Here is a 22,456-nt window from a genome sequence, read left to right on the forward strand (position 1 = left end):
AAAAAGCATTTGACAAAATTCAACATCCATTCATAATAAAAACTCTCATCAAAATGGGAATAGAGGGCATGTACCTCAACATAATAAAGGCCATATATGATAAACACACAGCCAGCATTATACTGAACAGCTAGAAGCTGAAAGCATTTCCTCTGAGATCGGGAACCAGACAGGGATGCCCACTCTCCCCACTGTTATTTAACATAATACTGGAAGTCCTAGCCACGACAATCAGACAAAACAAAGAAATACAAGGAATCCAGATTGGTAAAGAAGAAGTTAAACTGTCACTATTTGCAGATGATATGATACTGTACATAAAAAACCCTAAAGACTCCACTCCAAAACTCCTAGAACTGATATCGGAATACAGCAAAGTTGCAGGATACAAAATTAACACACAGAAATCTGTAGCTTTCCTCTACACTAACAATGAATCAATAGAAAGAGAAATCAGGAAAACAATTCCATTCACCATTGCATCAAAAAGAATAAAATACCTAGGAATAAACCTAACCAAAGAAGTGAAAGACTTATACTCTGAAAACTACAAGTCACTCTTAAGAGAAATTAAAGGGGACACTAATAAATGGAAACTCATCCCATGCTCATGGCTAGGAAGAATTAATATCGTCAAAATGGCCATCCTGCCCAAAGCAATATACAGATTTGATGCAATCCCTTTCAAATTACCAGCAACATTCTTCAATGAATTGGAACAAATAATTCAAAAATTCATATGGAAACACCAAAGACCCCGAATAGCCAAAGCAATCCTGAAAAAGAAGAATAAAGTAGGGGGGATATCACTCCCCAACTTCAAGCTCTACTACAAAGCCATTGTAATCAAGACAATTTGGTACTGGCACAAGAACAGAGCCACAGACCAGTGGAACAGATTAGAGACTCCAGACATTAACCCAAACATATGTGGTCAATTAATATTTGATAAAGGAGCCATGGACATACAATGGGGAAATGACAGTCTCTTCAACAGATGGTGCTGGCAAAACTGGACAGCTACATGTAGGAGAATGAAACTGGACCATTGTCTAACCCCATATACAAAGGTAAACTCAAAATGGATCAAAGACCTAAATGTAAGTCATGAAACCATTAAACTCTTGGAAAAAAACATAGGCAAAAACCTCTTAGACATAAACATGAGTGACCTCTTCTTGAACATATCTCCCCGGGCAAGGGAAACAACAGCAAAAATGAGCAAGTGGGACTACATTAAGCTGAAAAGCTTCTGTACAGCGAAAGACACCATCAATAGAACAAAAAGGAACCCTACGTTATGGGAGAATATATTTGAAAATGACAGATCCGATAAAGGCTTGACGTCCAGAATATATAAAGAGCTCACACGCCTCAACAAACAAAAAACAAATAACCCAATTAAAAAATGGGCAGAGGAACTGAACAGACAGTTCTCTAAAAACGAAATACAGATGGCCAAGAGACACATGAAAAGATGCTCCACATCGCTAATTATCAGAGAAATACAAATTAAAACTACAATGAGGTATCACCTCACACCAGTAAGGATAGCTGCCATCCAAAAGACAAACAACCACAAATGTTGGCGAGGCTGTGGAGAAAGGGGAACCCTCCTACACTGCTCGTGGGAATGTACATTAGTTCAACCATTGTGGAAAGCAGTTTGGAGGTTCATCAAAATGCTCAAAACAGACCTACCTTTTGACCCAGGAATCCCACTCCTAGGAATTTACCCTAAGAACGCAGCAATCAAGTTTGAGAAAGACAGATGCACCCCTATGTTTATCGCAGCACTATTTACAATAGCCAAGAATTGGAAGCAACCTAAATGTCCATCGGTAGATGAATGGATAAAGAAGATGTGGTACATATGCACAATGGAATACTACTCAGCCATAAGAAGTGGAAAACTCCAACCATTTGCAGCAACATGGATGGAGCTGGAGATTATTATGCTCAGTGAAATAAGCCAAGCGGAGAAAGAGAAATACCAAATGATTTCACTCATCTGAGGGGTTTAGGAACAAAGGAAAAACTGAAGGAACAAAACAGCAGTGGAATTACAGAACCCAAAAATGGACTAACAGGTATCAAAGGGAAAGGAACTGGGGAGGATGGGTGGGCAGGGAGGGATAAGGGGGGGGAAGAAGTAGGGGGGTATTAAGATTAGCATGCATGGGGGGGAGGGAGAAAGGGGAGGGTGGGCTGCACAACACAGAGAGGACAAGTAGTGACTCTACAACATTTTGCTAAGCTGATGAACAGTAACCATAATGTGGTTGTTAGGGGGGACCTGATATAGGGGAGAGCATAGTAAACATAGTATTCTTCATGTAAGTATAGATTAAAAATTAAAAAAAAAAAAAGAAAGAAAGAAAGAAAAGGGGGATTACTCCTTGATAGGATAAAACTATTGGTAAATAAAAGATCAACGTATGCTTTAAATATCCTTGATGTTGATCACTTAAAGGGTGTCAGATGATCAGCTATGGAGGTACTCTTTTCTGATAATATTCCTTTCTCTAAAAAAAAAAAAAAAAAAAAAGCAGTTACTGTGTGCTGACCTCCAATGAGTTCTGCATAGTGGTATAGAGGGCATGTCGAAGTGTGGGCAAAGGGTCTGTTTGTTTCTATGCAGAAGATCAAGGCCTAGCTTGGATACCCAGAAAATGAACTAAGATACAATATGAGGAGGAGCTTCTGGCATCAGCACTCTCTGGAGGACTCGTGCCGGGGGATGATCATCAAAAAGCCTCCACAGGGATCCAGACGATGCTGCGGTTGTGGCTGCATCCACCCTACTGTTTCCTGGACTTGCCATTGGAATGAGGAGGGAGATGTCTAGGCTGGCATGTGCATACAGTGAGACAACGAAATTGACTGGATCTGTACTGTTGGAACTCAACCAGGAGTTGGGAGGGGTGCAAGTTCTAGCACTCCAAAATCTTATGACTGTAGACTATCTACGGTTAAAAGAACATATGGGATGTGAACAGATCCCAGAAATGGGCTGCTTTAATTTGTCTGATTTTTCTCAGACTGTTCAAGTACAGTTGGACAATATCCATCATATCATAGACAAATTTTCACAAATGCCTAGGGTGCCTAAATGGTTTTCTTGGCTTCACTGGAGATGGATGGTAATTATAGATTTGCTTTGTTTATGTCACTGTATTCCTATTATGTTAATATGTGTGTGCAAATTAGTTAGTAGTTTAAAACCTATACATACTTAAGGTACTCTACAAGAAGATATGTCAAAGATATAATCAATCCTCCCATGTTTCCTTCCATATGCTACATCTGTAGCTTTTCTTCTTTCTTCCTAGTTACAACCCTTAAATAGAATTCGTGCCTCATATGGAATTTACCGAGTATCATAATTCCTCCAGGTGGTAAAGATACCTTGAGACAAGTGCTGGGCATAGAAGCCACAGGGCATAAATCTGCAAAGAAGTAAAAAGCTAACCTTTCTAACAATATGGCTTCTCTCTCACTTACCAACTTTACATTTCCCTGTATGGCCCTGGAAGATGACTGGTTAGCCAGAGACGGGTAAGATTCCTCAAGGGAGGAACAACCTAAGACAGGCACAGTCGCAGGGGGGCCATCAGGTGAGAATTTGGGGATCAACAGAGGTGAGGCTCAGAACCTCACCCCCCCTGCTTTGAGAGAAATCTTCTGCATCCGTGGATGTTTTGCTGCCCTTGTCTAGCCTGGATTAATACTTAGGCCATAGGCACACACCTGATAATCTGATCATCTACATTTGCCCTCTTACAGCACTAAACTATGTTTTCTACCTTTATCTTGCATCTACCTACCACTTCAGCATTTTATTAAAAATAAAAATAATAATAATAATAAAGGGAGAAATGTGGGATCAATATATAAATCAAGTACAAAAATCAAACGAATATTCATATTTGACCTGATTGTTTATAGGTCATAATGCGTGATCAAAACCGAAAGTTTCTGTGATGAATGCCCTTGTACTGTTCACCATGTAAGAATTTATTCACTATGTAAGAATTTGTTCACCATGTAAGAACTTGTTCGTTATGCTTCAGAGATTGGAGACTGATGAGAATTAGACTTGAGATGGATTAATGATTGTACATTGAGCATTGACCCCCCTATACTGAATTTTATTGTTGTTAACAACCATTTGATCAATAAATATGAGAGATGCCCTCTCAAAAAAAAAAAACTGCTAAGGGTCTTTATTTTGTGTAGAATACACATGAACATTTCCAGTGCCATTGAGAATCAGGCCATTTCTCTAGTCAGTCTATTCATCTGCACATTGACAGTCTGTATAAATTTAATGTAAATAAAAATATAAATCAGGGATATGTTTGCTTATATTTTCATCAACATATTTCAAAGTCACCTATGTTAAGATTAGGCTCTTTAGGTGGAAAAGCAATGTAGCTAATTTTTAAAAACTATCATTGATAGGTGAAAAGAAAGAAATAAGAAAATTAATTTTTAAAACCTTTGCTTGAACTCAAAGTTCATGAACTCTTTTGTTAGGTGATTTTGAATACATAACTTTAAAATTGAAGAAGGTATTTGAAAATTAGTTTCTTATTTTTTAGCTCTTTTGACTGTTCAGTGATATGGCAAAACTCACTTGCCTACCTAACGAGAGTCAGCTTTTTCTTAAACATAGGTATTACTCTCACCATTAACACGTCTCTTTTTTCTTTACGAAAGAGAAAGCAAATGCCATATTCACACAGTTATAAGAGTATCTCGTGTATATGATTTCCGCTTAAATGAGGAGTCAGAAAAGTCCTCTGAGACAGAGCCTTCCTTTATTAAATGCTATAACCTGCTCCTTGCTGACGCCAACTAGAGTATATTCCAAACTGATAATCCAGCAGTTAATTCATAAAATAAAGTAGATGGGGAGAAGGTTTCTATTGTGGCTTTGATGTTCATTATTTTAACAATCTTTTTTTTTCTCACCCCAAATACAACTCATCAGGAAATGCCACCTAAATGGAACTTCCTGTGTGACTTTGCAGCTGTTATTGTTAGGCATTCATTGGGCCCAAGTGCTCTTCTGTGTATTTCTGGAAATTTCTGGAAAGCTGTGTATTTAAGCTTGACAAATGGAGCTCTTGAAGCTGTTACAGTACAGTACCACAATTATTTGTTTCTGCATCTTCAAGTCACCTCTAAATGGCAGGTTCTGGCTCATAGGTTCTAGGAATAGAAGCAAAAGCAGTCCTAGAATTACGATTAGCACACATAATGTGGGGGGCGGGCACGCGGAAGGCAGTAGAGAACAGAGAAGACAAGCAGTGACTCTACAGCATCTTAATATACTGATGGACAGTGACTGCAATGGGGTATGTGGTGGGGACTTGATAATGGGGGGAATCTAGTAACCACAATGTTGCTCATGTAATTGCATATTAATGATTCCAAAAAAAGAAAAAAGCAGTCTTAGAGAATTTCTCTGGTAATTAAGTGGAATATACTGGTGCTCTTGCCAACCTCCCACAGAGGCACCTTCATCTTGTCCTTCCTGTGGCCGCCGGTGCTAATCTCCACCAGTTTAGTGGTAGCGGGCTGGGTGGTGAGGAAAGGAGGAAGAAGATAACCGTGGCCCCGGGGCACGCAGACCCGTGCTCAGGGAGGGAGGTACTCCGACGGAGCCGCAGGAGCCAGAGCAGGGCTGGCTGCAAGCACGAGTGGCCGACCGGGGCTGTCACACAGGGCACCGCTCCCCAAAGGGTCCCTCTTCTCCCCCCACCCCTGCATCCTAATTTCTGAGGTCGTGGTCTTGCAACTCCGATCATCTTTGAATTTGTGTCTTCGTAGTGATGTCCAATGGAGCGATGGAGCATGAGCTCGGGTGCCTCCTGCAGCCTGCCTTCCTCCCCGAGCCGTGGGCAGCCTGGGGCCCACATCCCCCAGTACAGCCGCCTGCTTCTTGGGCGCTGCGCCCGCGAGGGGAGGGCCGGGTCATCCGCCCATAGTTCCCAGCGTGCCCCAGAGTCTGTGCACGCCCTGAGAGAGTCCCAGGGCCCCTGTCAGAGTGGCCTTAGTGGGTCAGTAACACTACAGAGCAAGAGAGAAGCTGTGGGAAAAGCGGGAAAGCTGTTCTGCTGTGGTTTTGTTTGTTGGTTCTTGGTCAAGGGTCCTGCATATTCATTTTGCACTGGACCTCGAGACTTAGGTAGCTGGCCCTGAGCCAGGGCCTTGAGACACCACCAAATCCTACTGCTCATCAAAAAGCTCAAAGTAAAACAACCAGAATACTCACTCTGATTTCCAGGAGGCTGCCTTCACTGGTGAATCCGAAGTTTCCCTGGCTAGAGTAAGGGACAGTGGGGAACTCATCTAGATGTGAAGCCAAAGGGATAAACTGAGTGAGGACAAGAACCGTGGGTGTGTGGGGTCGGAGAAGTGGACTTGGTGTTTTAGAGAAGTGAAGCGATGTAGAGCTCAGACTTTCAAGCCAGGTGCTCACCTTTCAAATTCATTTCATCAGTTAGTATTACTGTGACTCTAGCCAAATCACTCGATTACTCTGAGCCTCCAACTTCTCATCAAGGAAATTATTTCTCTGCCAGCCTGATATTTTGCTTTTCCCTTATCTTTGACATTATTATAAAACCTGGGTCTTCAACTCAGTTGTATTTTTATCTGGTACATGTATATGTATAGCACTTAGAATAGTGTCTGGCACATGGTAAATTCTCAACCATTGTTAACTTTTATCTTTACTATTTCATTAAATACACATGCATAGAAATAGAAATACCATATCATCTAGTCATTTCACTTATAGAAATTTACCTGAAGAAAACAAAATCCTTGACTTGGAAAGATATGTGCACCCCTATGTGTATCTCTGTATTATTTACAATAACTGAGATATGGGAGCAACCAAAGTGTCCATCAGTAGATGAATGGATAAAGAAGATGTGGTACCTATACACAATGGAATATATTCAGCCATAAAAAAGAAAAGAAATTCTGCCGTTTGCAACGACATGGATGGAGCTAGAGGGTATTATGCTCAGTGAAATAAGCCGGACAGAGAAAGCAACCATATGATTTCACTTATTGTGGAATTATTTGTGGAATTTAAGACAAAACCAAACAAAATAAACAAAACAGCAGTAGATTCAGAGACAATGAGAAGTAACTGGTGGTTACTATGGGGGCGGGGTTGCGATAGGTGGGTGGGAAGGGTGAGGGGTATACAAGGACACAAAAATTCTCAATCATCATAAAAGTTGGTCATGGGGATGCAAGTGTAGGATGGAGAATACAGCCAATGATTCTGTAACATCTTCCTTTGTTGACAGATAGCAACTGCACTAGTTGGGGTGAGGATTTAATAATGCAGGTAACTGCATTGTATACTAGAAATTAATATAAGATTGCATATCAACTATACTTCAATAAAAAAATGCATGGAGGGAATGTTCTCACTGTTCATTTCAGTTGGGATTTTGAGCGACTTTTTTTTTTTTTTTGCTTTGCTATACTTGCCATACTCCAAAAACTTTATAATGAACATGACTTACTCTTATAATCAGAGGGAACAATGAAGGTAATCCCATTTTTAAAGAAAGCACAGACTTCCTCTTCTCTGAAAAATAATGACGTTTCCTGGACATCTCCAAACATATATAAAAACACCCATATCCAGGGACTCCAAAAATCTTCCCCTGACACAAGAGGTAATACATGTATAAAGAAACAGCCAATTTCTCTATTAATCAAAACAACAATCAGAATTTCAATTAATATGTGTCAGCTGCTTTCTGACTTTGTATGACAATTCCAGTGATGCCTTTCTGATCTCAGTTATTTTTTTTTATGGAGGTGAAATATAAGGTGATGCCAATGATGAGGGCACAAGAGAAAATGATGTATTGTTAATGGTTATTCCTTTAACATCTTCTAAGCACCTATATAAAGTAGGAACTATCACTTCCCCCCACTTTACAGATAAGGAAACTGACCCAGAGACATGAATTAGCTTGTCTAACTTACATACTATTAAAAAGTACAGCTGGGATTCAAATCCAGGCCAGGGCTCAGAGCCTGCACTCAGTGGGTTATAGTGATCAAAAATTTAGCAAAAAAGAGAAACACTGGGAAGGAGTATCAAATCGAATGTTTTAAGCACTTTCAGGGCAAGATTTTTATCTTATTTGTCTTGAATCCCCAGACCCATACCTGGTGCATAATAGACACTCACAAATGAACACCTGAATGGCACACAGGCTCAATGCAGAGCAGATATTCTTAAATTCTTAGTAATTGGGGCCATGGTTGGACACTCAGATTTGTTATTCAAACAAACAAAAAAGCATAGACTCTCCTAAAAGGAAAGGAGGGCACTAACAGAGAATGTGGCATAGGAAGGATCAATTTCTTCCAGTCATACTCTTCCCTTTAAGGCTGCTTGAACTATTTATTAGTGGTTCCTGGGTCTCTAATTAGAGTTCTGAGCATTTCCTTCTGTTTCCCAAAGGGTTGGAGTAATGCCCTGAGGGCTTGTCACTTTACCCCTTCTAATCAGCCAGATGGCAGCTGCAGGAAGTGGCCTCTAAAGCAATAGTCACACAATAGTGTTGACAGTGGAGGTCTTCAGCTGAATGGGGAACATGTGGAAGCATAGGCTATGGAGTTTCTAAGCCTGGGATATTAGAACTGTCCTTTTCAACTGGGTTTTATGTGTTAGTTGGGAATACTTAATAAAACACAGATATTTGATTAGGTTAATTTATTAGGCCAAAATAGAAAACTGATTTTTAAAAATCCTTCTTAGATTAAAATTTCATTTTACAAACATGGGTAATTTGTCACTGCTCTTAATAATGTGAACCTTGTAAATGGCTCAAAGTGTGTGTGGTATTTGCCCTTGTGCATTTATTTATTTTTATAGTAGAAATTGCATAAAAAGAAAACACACACACCTTTAGTAGCAAACTATAAATCTTGGAATCCTCAAGGGAAAAGGGACCAGGGAAATGTAACTACCACCAGAGATTTCCTTGCCATTAGCACTGTCACTGGCTTTCCTCAGCAAGGGCGACATACTGTTAAGTGTTCATAGAAAGAAAGCAGAGAATCTAATGAAAATGACAGTAAGCCCTTTAGGAAGCTGACAATACAGTGTACTATAAATGTGGGCCCATTATTAGAATAGGGACAATATCCAGTGCCTTTAATTGCTGAAAGACATACACCTGCCACCTAATTTCTCACTGTCACCTGTGAATTGTATGAATTATACCTAATATCAGACAGCAAGAACATTTATTTGCTCAGTTCTCTGTCATCCATCCATCTATCCATCCAAAAGATTGAGTGTGATCATTTAAAAATGTGCACGTGTGTACCATGGTTTATGGCTAAACGGATTATATTTTCCTATCACATAGCATTATAATTGAGAACTTGTTTCTGTTCAAAATATCATAACAAATTATAAACAGGACTCAAAATATTTAGTGAAAACACCAATATAAATAAAACCCCATAAATCTCTAGATAGAGTCTATAATACAGCAGAAGTATATTCCATGACATAGAATCTTAGAGATGGCAAAGACTTTGATACTCTTTTCTGTATTTCACAAGTGAGAAACCAAGCTATGAGAGGAAAGGGCTTGCCTGGCATCCCCCACTTCACTCAGAAAAGCTAAAGCTGCAACCTGTTTCCTGGATTCCCAGATCCATGTTCCCTTTCTGACACTATATCCTCTCCCTTAGAAAAATCCCAAGATTTATTTAAGGTTGCTTAAATAAGAAACCACAATGTATTGCAAAATGTGCATACAGCATGAAATGATACAACTGTATTTCATGTGTCTGAATTAAATATTTAGCCAAAATAAATATGATCAAAATAATTAATTTAAAAATTGTTTGCTTTGTTAAGATCTACTGAAATATGGGCGGAACACTGCAGAAGCCCATTGCTCTTAATCAAACTGCTTGGCAACATCTGAGCCCGTAACGCAAGGGACCCCACTGTTTGCCAGGGATGGGGAGGGGTGAAGGCAGGGAGGCTTTAGGAAGCCTCGGTTTTGTTGGCAAATCATCTTATTTCCTGTCTTGTCTCTGAAATGTCTCTCCCATCTTACTCTTCTTTTTTGTTTTCTTTGCCACCATCCTTATAAGCCTGAATTATCTCTGGTCTGGACAATACTTTTTTCTTAATTATTTACTCAGGACCAACTGAATTTCCAGTATTTCCTATTCCACTCTCAACCAGCCTCAATAGCCCTGCGAGTTAGGTAGTAATGCCTCCCCTTTACAAACAAGGAAACTGAGACTCAAGCATTTTAGTGTTCGGCCCAAAGCTAGACACTAGTAAGATACAGATAGAGCTGAATTCTGAACTCAGTTATGCAAGCTGTGCCCGTGCTGCTTCTACTGGGTTTTTGTAATGTATTTTTAAAATTACACACGTGATAAATACATTCTCTTTGCAAAATAAATAAATAAAATATCTGGGTTGATATTTCCATTAATCGCCCTTTTCTTTTCTTATTCTCATTGCACCCAGGCACGGAAGGTAACCCTAGTCACAGTTTGGCATGGATCTTTCCAGATCTTATTCTAGGTATTATCCAGTTATATGTGCCCTGCTACACTACAGAAACCACTGTAGGGCTCTCAGGCATGGGCCCACTGCTTGGATGACCTCCGAGCACACATGACAGCCCCTTGCATGACCAAGCTCCACTTGGTCACTGGCTGGCTTGCAAATCCTCCTCCTCATAAACTACGGTTTATAATGTACAGGTGGTTCTACCCTCTGCTTCAGACCATGAAGTAATATTCTGTACATTCCATTTGGCTTATATTTCTATAAGGCTTTACATGATTTCTCATTGTCTATTAACCAGAACACTTGGGTTCTTTCCTTTACAGTAACAACAGTTCTGTTTGCAGTGGCTTAGGAGAGGTACAGTAAGTAACAGTTTGCACTGTAAAATACACTTAATAGAGCCCTTTTCCATTGCTGATTAATTTATTACCTCCTTTTTTCTACCCTTTTCTTCAGGTAATAGAACTTGTGAGCTAGTGATGAGAAAAACAGGTTATTTCAAGGTTGACAAACTTCCCCAAATCAGCCCTAGGAACTCTTATTAGACTAGATACGTCCCGTCAGCCTGGCTTCCTGTACACTGGCTCTCCCGCCCCTCCTGTACTTTGCAGTAGGAGAATGAATGCTGCCAGGCCAGGTAGGATGCAGAGAACAAATGAAGCAAGGCGATTCTTACAAGATGGTGAAGGTGCCATTGTGAGCGTTGGGTTCTGGCACCGGCACTCAGCAGAGCTTCAGCTTTGGGCTGAGACCAATACACGCCAGCGTTTCACATGTGCAGGTACAGAGCTCACATATGTTGGTGTTTGTGCTGGTGAGCACCACAAAAAAGAACTGTCTCAGATGGCTCTGGTTGCTGAGTTACGGGAACTTCCAGGTCCACAGGTGCAACTGTGACTTGAGTCAGGTTTGGATACTGACTGGGAACATCCTCGGGATCTGGAAATGTGCCCTCAGGGAGCCCCGGAGATGGAGCTGTGGCGTTCTTCGGGGCTGTAGGGTGTTCGACCTCTGCAGGGAGTTCTGTGGTCTTGGTAAGCTCCAGGTCCACAGAGCTGGGGAAACTGGGATACTGGGTGGCAGTGGTTGTTGACCTTTATCCTCGCTTGCAGGTGAAACTGTCCCCTCCTGATGGAATGGATATTGAGCAACAACCTCCTCAGCTGGCTCTGGAGGCTGACGTGGGGTCTCCTGCATGGCTGGAGAAGGTTCAGCCTCCGCACCAGATCCTGCAGGTACAGGAAGTTCCACGTCTGCAGGATGAACTGTAACTTCAGTCAGGTTTGGATGCTGACTTGGAGACTGATCTGCATGTGGAAGTGCGCCCTCAGGGTAGTCTGGCTGTAGGACTGTGGAATGGCCGACCTCCTCGGCAGGTTCTGGAGTTACAGCAAGCCCCAGGTCCAAAGGTTGAACTGTGATGTTGAACGATGCTGGATACTGAGCACGATGCTGATCTAGAGTTGGAGGTTCCGGAGTTATGGTGAGCTCCAGGTTAACAGGCTTAACAGTGACATTGGGCAGGTCTGGATGCTGAGCTTGATTCTGTGATAGAGATGGAACTGTCACCTTATCATAGACTGGAGGTTACGCTACAACTTCCTTAAGTGAGTCTGGAAGCCACGCTGGAGACTCCTCCTGGGTTGGAAAAGATTCTGCCCCATTAGAGGGCTCTGGAGGCTGAGGTGGGGCTGCCTGCTAGACTGAAGATGGTTCTACAGGGGCCTCTGAAAGCAGAGACTGGACCTCTCACTGTGTGGGCAGTGTCGCCTCCTTCAGGGGCTCAGGAGATGCAGCTGACTCCTCCTGGGGGACTGGAGATGTTTTGACCTCTCCAGCAGGCTTTGCAGGATAGGCTGAGATCTCCTGCTCAGTTCCAGATGATTCAGTTTCCTCAAGGGATTGTAATGGCTTGTCTAGGGCCCGCTGGATCGGAGAAGCTTCACTATTTTCAGGAGGGATGATGTTCTGGAACTCTTACTGGACTGACAAGGGTCTCAGCTGCTCAGGAGATACTGCAGGCTGTTGCTGGGGTAGAGAAGATTCAATCTCACTAGTGAACTCTGGAGTTATGGTAAGTGTCAGATCTACAGATTTAATAGTAGGCAACATCAGGAGGAGAAATTGTCATCATGTGATGCTCTGCAGAGTGAGCCGCAGTATCATGAAAGGGCTCTGGAGACTGAGCTGGGGCCTCCTGTTGGTTGGAGAAGGTTCAACCTCTTCAGGGGTCTGTGAATGCTGATCCAGGGCCTTCTCCTGGGGTGGAGATGGTTCACCCTCCTCAGGGGTCTCTGACTGGGGCTGGGGCATACTGTTGTGTTGGTGTCTCATGTGCAGTAGGTTCTGGAGATGGAGCTGGACCTTCTGTTGATCTGACAAAGGTCCAACCTTCTGTGGGAGTTGCAGAAGCAGAGCTGGGGCCTCACGCTGGGCTGTAGGAGGTCCCACCTTACTAAGGGGCACGGAGAGCTGAGCTGTAGACACATGCTGAGTTGGAGAAGGGTACACGTCTGCCGTCAACTCTGTTATGGTCATCTGCACATCCGTAGGTTTGACGGTGACACTGGGCAGTCTGAATGCTGAGCAGGACGGTGACCTGGAGGTGAAACTCGAGGTTGAGCTGGGTGTTCCTGCTGTGTTGGAAAAGGTTCTGTCTCCCCAGGAAAAGGCTCTGGAGACTGAGCTGGATTACTCCTGCGGGTTTCAGGTGGTTCTACCTGTCCTGGAAAATAAGCTGAGGTCTCCTGCTGGCGTGAAGATTCTTTCTCACTAAGGGGCCCTGGAGGCTGAGCTGAGGCCTCCTCCTGGGTTGGACTCCTGTGAAATTCACAAGTGCTCATCCAGGCCTGGGGATCTGAACTCTTTCTCCTTAACGCTGAAATCTGAGAGACATTCTTCCTCCCCTTGGCCATACTGCTTCCAAGAAAAGTAGCTCACCTGCAAAATGAGAGCCTGTTAGGGTGGTGGGGAGGGAAGTGCACTTTCGAATTATTCTAAAAGTTGGCATTTTCTTAAAACTCTCAGTATCCATGTCTGATTATTATTAAGTCGTCACTCTATTACGTCAATGATTGACTCCAATATTTCTAGATGAAGGGCTTTGGGGAGTGGTGAACAATTTATTCTGGGAAAGAGGGTCTGGAATCTCTTTCAGTGAATAGTGAATAGCATAGGAAAAGTTCCCCCATCCTACCTTAGCTCATCACAGCCATGAATCTAGAAGAACTAACACCACTACTTTCCCAAGGTCTACCGTGTGTGCACACATGGAGAAGATACATAGGATGTTAAAGTCAGAACATTCAATGATTTCCTTGAAATACTGTAAACAGCACCCAGTTACTTCCTTCACAGGAGAAGGTATCTGGATGAAGTTTTGGTCAAGTGTGCAATCTGTATTACATTTCTCTGTCTCAGGACTTCTGACATGAGAACCAGTCACGGCAAATTTGACTCAGTGATTCAGTAAGTGTGGTTGATGGATACAAGTGCAATATAAAGTGCTACCACAAGGTGGCAGCAGCATCTTCAGGCTGTGTACGCATAGCCTAGTGGGTGCTTTTTCTTAAACTGCAGAATGGTTTTCTCCCGGCTTGTTCTAAAACAAGTTGCACTGTGAGGACCTAAGGAGATTCACGATACACATCACAAAGGGTTCTTAATGTTTCTCCTTTCTTAAATAGTCTTGGGAAATATGAGACAATGCACTAGCCAGTTCCTTTTCCATTTTTCCCCTAACAGCCTGTATTTTAAATCCAACTCTTGTGGAGTCAGTGGTTTTGCAATAGGATTAAGGGGACGAGAGAAGGTGACCGGATGTTCTAATTGAGGCAGACAGACTTGGTTCTGGCAACGAGCAGGTGCTTTGGAAGAAGTCCCAGGCAGGCTCTGCTGTGCCCCTTATCTGAGCTAAGCTGATGAGCTGGCCCCCTTCCAGAAGAGGGTGGCCAGAGCAGAGAGGGCTCTGGAAACCAGGCTTGACAGGGACATGTGGAAGGGAAGGGACACATTTTCTGAGGAAGAGATGATGTGAGCGCTGCAGTTAAATATTTGAAGGACTGTCATGGAGAAGAGAGGTGGTTGAATCAGATTGGTTAAATGCTAGTTATGGAAGGGACCTTAGACATCCCACCAGACACACTCCTCAGTTTACAAAAGGGGAAAGCAAGGCTTGCAGAGTTGTTCAGTGGCACACAGTTGGCTGGTAACAGATCTGTAAAGGATACAGATCTTTGACTATACCCAAACACAGTCACCAATTAGTCTGCAAACTGTACTAGGGTCTGGGGAGGGGAGTGGAGCGCGGCAGTGGCGGCCTCTGTTTAGTGGTGAAGCAGAAACTGGATGTCCATAGAGAGAATTCCTGAATTGCACGGAGGGCTGGCCGCAGCCCAATCGCTAGACAATCCCTGCGTTTACTTCTAAGATGCTCTGCCTCTGTGTGATTGCCAGTGGACTTTCAATAACTGGCATGTAATTCATGGTAGTGGAAGGTCTGTGGTAGTTGGATGTGTGCATGTTGGAAAGGCAGGCCCTGGGAAAGGTCTAGCTTTTAGGAGAGGTTGCTTTTATGTGGTGGCATGATAGGAGGCTAGTAAGGTCTGTAGCCTGAATTTCCCTAGTGTTCCTGTAGAGTCCCCAGGCTCTGTCCCAGGAAACATGGAGAGAGGAGGAAGGGCCATTGCAGGCTTCTCATAGGCAGCAGCCAGGCCCTCGGGGAGGGGCTGGAGTTACTTGCGATCTAAACTTGGAGCTCCCACTGCCAGCTTTGCACGACTCCACTCGTATGTCTTGCCCCTGAAAAATCCTTTTTAATAGATATATGATGTAAGTATTACTGCCTTTCCACGCATTGATGTATTGCCTTAGTCAAGGTGGCTGCATGACACCGGCCTGTGGTTTCATCTGCACATCGGTGGCTTTGACTGTCATTAGGATGATGAAGGAATGGGTGCAGACCATTCTTGAGACATGAAACACGCAATAATTAAGCACCTAATGACTGTTTCCTTAAGTTTTGTAGGAGTGACAGTGGTGCACAAAGGAGAATGAGGTCCTTCTACTGCATTCAACCAGAGCATGGACTGGTCATGCTGGGAGAAGTGAGGGCAGTTATGCTTTTCACATGTCACATGTACTGCAGGGGTACCAGAATTTTTATTAAATTTACTTGCCTAGCATGAGGTTAAAGATGTTACTTATGTTGAAAAAGTAAGTAGATTAGAAAAATAAGAGCTGTTGTTATGGGCTAAGCGTGTGCCTAGGCTTGTGCTAAGTGCTTTGAATGGAGCTCCTTATGTAATCTTCACAGCCACCCTGTGAGCTGACTTCCATTTCACAGGAAACCAAACGCAGCAAAGCAAAGTTGCATAACTTGCCCAAATTCTCCCAGTTAAAGGCGTGGACCTGTCTGAATCCAGACGAATCCAGATCTGCAGGGCCTTAGTAAATCTTTGTTGAATGATGAATGACTAAATAGCACATAGTAAATGCTGATACTGGAAAAATCGTAAGTTGGTATGTGGATGCCTGAGACTTAGGAAACCCTGACCTAGTTTAATGGCTTCAAAGTGTTTTCTCAGGAACAACCCTGCCGTGCAAGCCACAGAGGAGCTTCTCAGGCTGCTGTGAATGTGGTGAAGGTCCAGAGGCAGCCCATCCTTCCAGCTTCCGCCCGGGCAGCTTTTTTTTATCTATTACTGCTTCTCCTCCCACTTCAATTTTTTTTAGAGAGTCTTTACTGCAGCTGCAATTTAAAACAAACAAAAAAATCAAAGCAACCCCCCCACCACGCCAAACCCCACCATAAAACAAAACCAATCTGCCAGTGATCTAGTGCAGTAACATCATTATGCAGAGGAAGGACGTGAGGCCCAGGGAAGTGATAGGACAAAGTCGGAACTTGAATCCAGTCTCAAAAAAGACCCTTTGCCCAGTGCTTATTTCATCGCACCAAGAAAATTATTTGAATCTCGTTGGAGAACAGCATTGTGGTGCTGATTGCTGTATGTAGTATGTAGAGAAATAGCTGTAATGACCAACCCTGGCCTACATAAAGATGGATTTTTAAATGCTGGGTGGGTGTTCTCCTTTACAAGAATGTCTCAGGTAAGGCCAGTTCTCATCATTGATTTCTACTTAAAGGACAGGTAATTTGGAAGCACACATTTAGGAGGAGTAGGTAGAATTAGCCAATCTGATTAAAAAACAGCTTAAGGACACAATGTAAAAAACAAATATTGCTCAAATGAATGTGACTTAATACATCATAGTTCAAACCCTAAATAAAAGATAACATTATAGTGTAATACATGATAATAATATGTCATTGTGCAAGATTAACTATTGACAAAAAGTGACAAGTTCAGCACAAGGAAGTAATTCTAACTAGGGTGGCTTCAAGGCTTTGGGATCAGCAACCTTGGGGGGCCCTGAGGGATCAGCAAGCATTTCATGATGCATGAGGGAGAAGACTTTGGGGAAGGCAGGGAAGGATTTTGGGAAAACATCTGTGATTAGAGCTGGGGCATCGGACTGGTGGGGGTGAACGTGGAAACATCCTTGAGGTAGAATGTCTGTTATGCCATTCACTTGAAATAAATGATGGAAAACAATTTTTGAACATTAAAATAGAAATCAAACAGACATGTACTACTAACAAATAATACAAAATACAGTTTCCTTCAACTTTATGCAACGTAAAATTTTTATTATTCTCCAAGATCTATAGTTGTTTTAAAAACACATATTGGTCCAATTTTCTGGAATAAATGCAAATTGTTAAATAGAAATAAATTTTAAAAATCAAAAAAATATTTTAAATGAACTGGGGATTTTGTTATTTAAGGTAATCATATTGTGAATTTTTGTTGTTAAGTAATAAATCACTGTGTATGTGTGTATATATGTTTTGGAGGAAACAGGATTTGACATATTAATTCTAAAAATAGAATATTTTGGGAGATTACTAAGCAAATTCAGAAAAGATGTAATGAGGGAAAAATATTGAATATTAAAATAAATTTTAAAAAATCCTACAAATGGTGAAACTAGTATAATAATAGACATAAATTAATAGAAATAGACATAGAGAGCATTTCATAAGGGGACTTTATATATGATAGAAAGGGTGTATTAGTTTTCTTAGACTGCTGTACAAACATACCACAAACTGGGTGGCTTAAAACAACAGAAATTAGCTTTCTCACCGTTCTGGAGGCTTGAAGTCTGAAATCCAGAAGCAAGCAGGGCCGACTCCCTGTGAAGATTCTAGGGAAGAATCCTTCCTGCCTCCTCTGAGCTTCTCCTGGCGCCAGCAATCCTTGATGTTCTAGGCCCCTGGCAGCGTGATTCCAATCTCTGCCGTCTGCCGCACCTGGCCATCTCCGCCCTGTGTGTGCCCACCCTACTCCGGATAGCCTCATCCTAACTAATTCCATCAGCAGTGATCCTACTTCCAAATCAGATCGTTCTGAGGTACGAGGGGTGAGGACCTCAATGTCTTTCTGGGAGTCACATTTCAACCCATAACATATGTTCTCATTTAGTAGGGAAAGAAATGACCGCTCAATAAATGACAATTTGTTAACTCTGGACAAAAATGAAGTTAGATGGATACCTTGCACTTTAGCCCCAAATAAATTTCACATGGATTAAAACTAAACATAAAATATGAAAACGTAAAAGAGAAAAAGAGAAGAAAAATATAGATGCATATTTGCTGCATCACAGGTCAAAGACTTTCTAAAAGCAGTAGTGCTTGTAAACATTTAGATGTGTTGCAAACCCTCAAGAATAAAAATGACAAAATAAATGGTAAACTAGCGAGAACAATTTGTGATAAATATGACACACATATGTTGGATTCTTTAACCTCAAAAAGAAAAAAACTCTAAAACATTGATAGAAAAACTTGGGATAAAATGATGAACAGTTAATATATTCAATCAGACATTTGCCCAGCTGTCCACTGAAACCGTTTTTGTCAAGGTGACTAGTGCTCCACCTGGCTAAGCCAGTTCCCAGCTTTCGCCTCCTATCCACAGCATCTGATGACGATCCCTTGCTCTTCTTTGGAATACTCTCTTGCTACCGAAACTCAGTGCCCTTTTGATGCGTATCCAGGCCACCCCGCTCCCCTCATCCTTCTCAAGTCTTCCTATCTCTGTAAATGGCGCCATCTTTTTTGTTTTCTCTGGCCGAACACCTGGTGTTCATTGTTTATTTTTCTACTTTCTGCACAGCACAGCCAATCCTTTGGCAAGTTCTTGGCCTTCAAAATATATCCTGAAGCCAACTTCCTGTCCACACTTGCCCCACACTACCCCAGCTCACATTCATCTTCTCTCCTGGGCTGCCTCAACAGCCTCCTGTCTTGTCCCCCGGGCTTCCAGCCTGTTCCTTACAGGTAAGTCTTCACAAAGCAGCCGTAAGTTGTTACTCTCCAGTAGGGAGTGCAAACACAAGGTACAAAATTGTTGAAAATTTAAAATACAGAAATTTAAAATTAAAAGGTAAAAAAATTAAAAAGTTCTTCAAAGAGAAGAAAGAATGTGAAACTGAGTCTTTCCCTCTCCTGTCCCCCAGCCCACCCAGTTCCTTTCTCCAGAAGCAGTTTCCTGCTTTTTCTTCCAGAATCATCCTCTGACTTCACCAACATACTCATTTCTTTCCATACAGATTGCAGAATACCACATACTTCACAAAAAGCACTACTTTGTATTTTGCTTTTTAAAAAGGATCTTTTAAAAATTAAAATCAGATCAGATTACTCTTGCTTAAAACTCTCTATTGCTTAAAGCTTTCTAAAGGGTTTCCCATTATACTTAGAACAAAACCCACTTGGTCTTCAAGGCCCTGCGTGCTCTGGCCCTGGCCCACCCCATCTCTTAGCATCACGGACTTCATCCTAGCTCATTAACCTTCTTGTTGCTCTTCAGCGGCAGTCGGCTGGCTCTCCTCTGGGCTTCCATGCACACTGTCTTCCTGTATTTGGAATGTTTGCTCTGCATTTTTCTCTCCTTCATTTCATCAACGTTTCTGTTCAGATGTGACCTTATCAGAGAGCGTCCCTGATCCCCTGTTTAAAACAGCCTCCTTACTCATACCCCTTGGCACCCTTCTTTCTTATCCTGCTTTATTTTTCTTCATAGCTCTTCTTTCCTGAGATTGTTTACTCATTTACTGTTTGTTTCTGCACCTAGAATGAAAAGCTCTGTGAGAGAAGTACTTTGCTCACAACTGTATGTCCAGGGCCCACAGCTATGCCTGGCATATATATATATATATATATATATATATGCTGGAATTCAATAAATATGGACTGAAATAAATAATGAAAATAAGATTTTTTTGCATATGAAATTGGAAAAATATAAAGTTTTTGGATAATACTCAATGCTGATAGGGGCTGCTGGTAGGATTATGAATGGACATGATGATTTTTTTCCCCTGGAAAAGAATTTGAAAATATGTATTAAGAACATTAATAGGTATGTATCCTTTGGGCACATGTCCAGGAATCTATCACAAAGAAACATTTGAGTGAGAAAAACTTGTACAGAAGGATGATCATTGCCTTTTAGGGATTGATTAAATATATTATTATAAAAAGGTAAAATTTAACATGTAATTTATTAAAATCTTAATGTAAAGAAAATATAATGACATGGGAAAATCAAATGCTGAAATACTAGATTAAAAAAAGAAATATAATGACATAAAAAGTTTGGTATCAGAGTATTCATTAATAGGGGACTAATTAAATATCATGCAATATTTAGTCAATGGAATAGCCTTTAAAATACTGAAAGATCTTTATGTAGTGTATAGAAGGATTTCTCAAGTATATTATATTGATAACAATAAGATAAAATGGTACAGAACAGTGTATATGGTATGCATATATTGTATGAAAATTATGTACATATATTCATATTTCATTATTCTCTGAAAGCATTTAAAATATATTACTTTTAGTTTTAAAATATATTAATTTTAGTTTTAAAATAAATAAAAAAAACTAGCAACTAGTTGCCTCTGGCAAATGCAGTCAGGTAGCTAGAGTCCTATTTCATTGTAGAGCTTTTTGAATTTAATGTCACTTGTGTATTTTACCTATTCAAAAATAAATTTAAATACAAAACCTACTTATACAAAAGGATGGCAGTAAAAAGTTCTGCATGTCTTCATATATGAATAGAAAAGACCTGAGAGAAAATACCTCAAAATGTTAACAGGAGTTTTCCCTTGGGGCTGGAGTTACTGTTGAATTCTATTTTCTTCCTTATATTTTCTGTATTTACCTAATATACAGGCATTATTTTTATACATAAAAAATGTACTTTCAAAAGTCTACTTGTTCCAATTTTTTTTTGTGCAAGTATGGGTTAAAACTGAAATTTTTTAGTATAGAATTACACTAATTCAGTATAGTATGCTGATTTAGTTCTTCCAACTGATGTAATAAAGTCCAAAAACACACAGTTAGCCCAAGATACTTTTTATATGTTAGATATATATGTGCATAATACTTTTTTTGCTTTTATTGTGTAGCTGAATTTCCTTTTCACAGCAGAGAGGACACACCAGCATTAGTTTTGATGTCTCAAATGCATCCTTTAAGTGGGTCAGCTCCCCAGGCAAGGTCCCCTTTGAGAATGTTGGACCACAACAGTATACCGACAGGGACCCCAGGCAAAATTGTGAGCTGGGTAGACCTTCAGTGACTTCCCTCAAAGTGGGGTGCCCTTCCTATACTCCAAAATGCTTTTCTTTCCCAGTCTTCAGTCAAATTCCAGTTCTTGCTTTCCAGAGCCTTTGGCTGGAGAATAAGAGCAAAACAATCAGTCACCTAATCACTGGTGCGGGTCACTGATAGTATCTTAAATGGATGCCTAAGGAAGTTCTGGCTGTGTGAGCTGTGTGTGTAGGGTGTGTAGAGGGTGGGGAGAAGAATTTTGTTTTCTTTTTGAGGTGAAAAAAATTTTCTGGCCATCTTTATTGCTGTGGTTTCAATTTCTCTTTACTTCTTAGACAAGGTAAATATCATCCCAGTTCATAGTGCCTGATACTTGAGAAGTGACCAAAGGTAGTCAGTGAACTATGTATGAACTATGTATTACAGGGCAGCAAGTTTGGAATAAATTTACCACATACCCTCTGACATGTAAATTAAAATACACTCTGAACTTTGGTGTGTTTAAACTGCAGTTTCTGATTTGTGACTGAATTGGGGAAGATCTTACTTTTAGTTACAAATCTTCTACTTAATATTTGTCTCATGACTTTCACAGTTCTTGCCTTGATGGAATATAATTAACATAGACAAATGGCATCACTACACTAGTTGACCATGTATCAATTGTTAAATATAAATTGGTGAACAAGGGCTCATTTTTCCCAACTGGTTCTATTGGCATAGCAAGAGAAGTTGAATTCCCAAAAGCTAAGCCTGTGATCTGAAATTAAGTAAATATTCTGGGGTGGAAAAGCTGACACAGAAGGACCCAGGAGCAAGCCAAGCACACCCCGGACTGATAGGGTGTGTGGACGTGTTAAGCTGCTGTAAAGTCCCTGAAGTGGTAGGACTCTGGGAGTCTGAGAACAAAAGAATTAGCGTGTACTGAGTCAAAATGTATTGGCCTTCTCTCCTGGGAGTGGGTATTTTAAGCCAACACCCCTTCCCATCCCAGTACGTACACAGCTCACACTCCTTATCAGTATTTCTGGAGACGTGACCTTGTTGGTTGACCAGCTTCTAGGAAAGAAGAAATTGTTCATCCAGCCCTGGCATTTGTTCATCTGGAAAATAAGTGAATGGCACAAAACTACCTAAAAATCCTCTCTAGATTC

General features: G+C 41.2%; 1 long non-coding RNA gene across 1 annotated transcript; it reads right to left on the reverse strand.

Moving 5' to 3' along the window:
• Positions 1–7,360: 7,360 nt before the first annotated feature.
• Positions 7,361–22,344, reverse strand: LOC108389893 (uncharacterized). The gene is made up of 3 exons (XR_012124270.1): positions 17,812–22,344; positions 16,155–16,349; positions 7,361–13,540 (listed from the first exon to the last, which is right to left on the reverse strand). It is a non-coding gene; the product is annotated as an uncharacterized lncRNA (long non-coding RNA).
• Between the last annotated feature and the right edge of the window lie 112 nt (positions 22,345–22,456).

This window comes from Manis javanica, chromosome 13, assembly GCF_040802235.1.
Source record: "Manis javanica isolate MJ-LG chromosome 13, MJ_LKY, whole genome shotgun sequence".
Taxonomy (NCBI): Eukaryota; Metazoa; Chordata; class Mammalia; order Pholidota; family Manidae; genus Manis; species Manis javanica.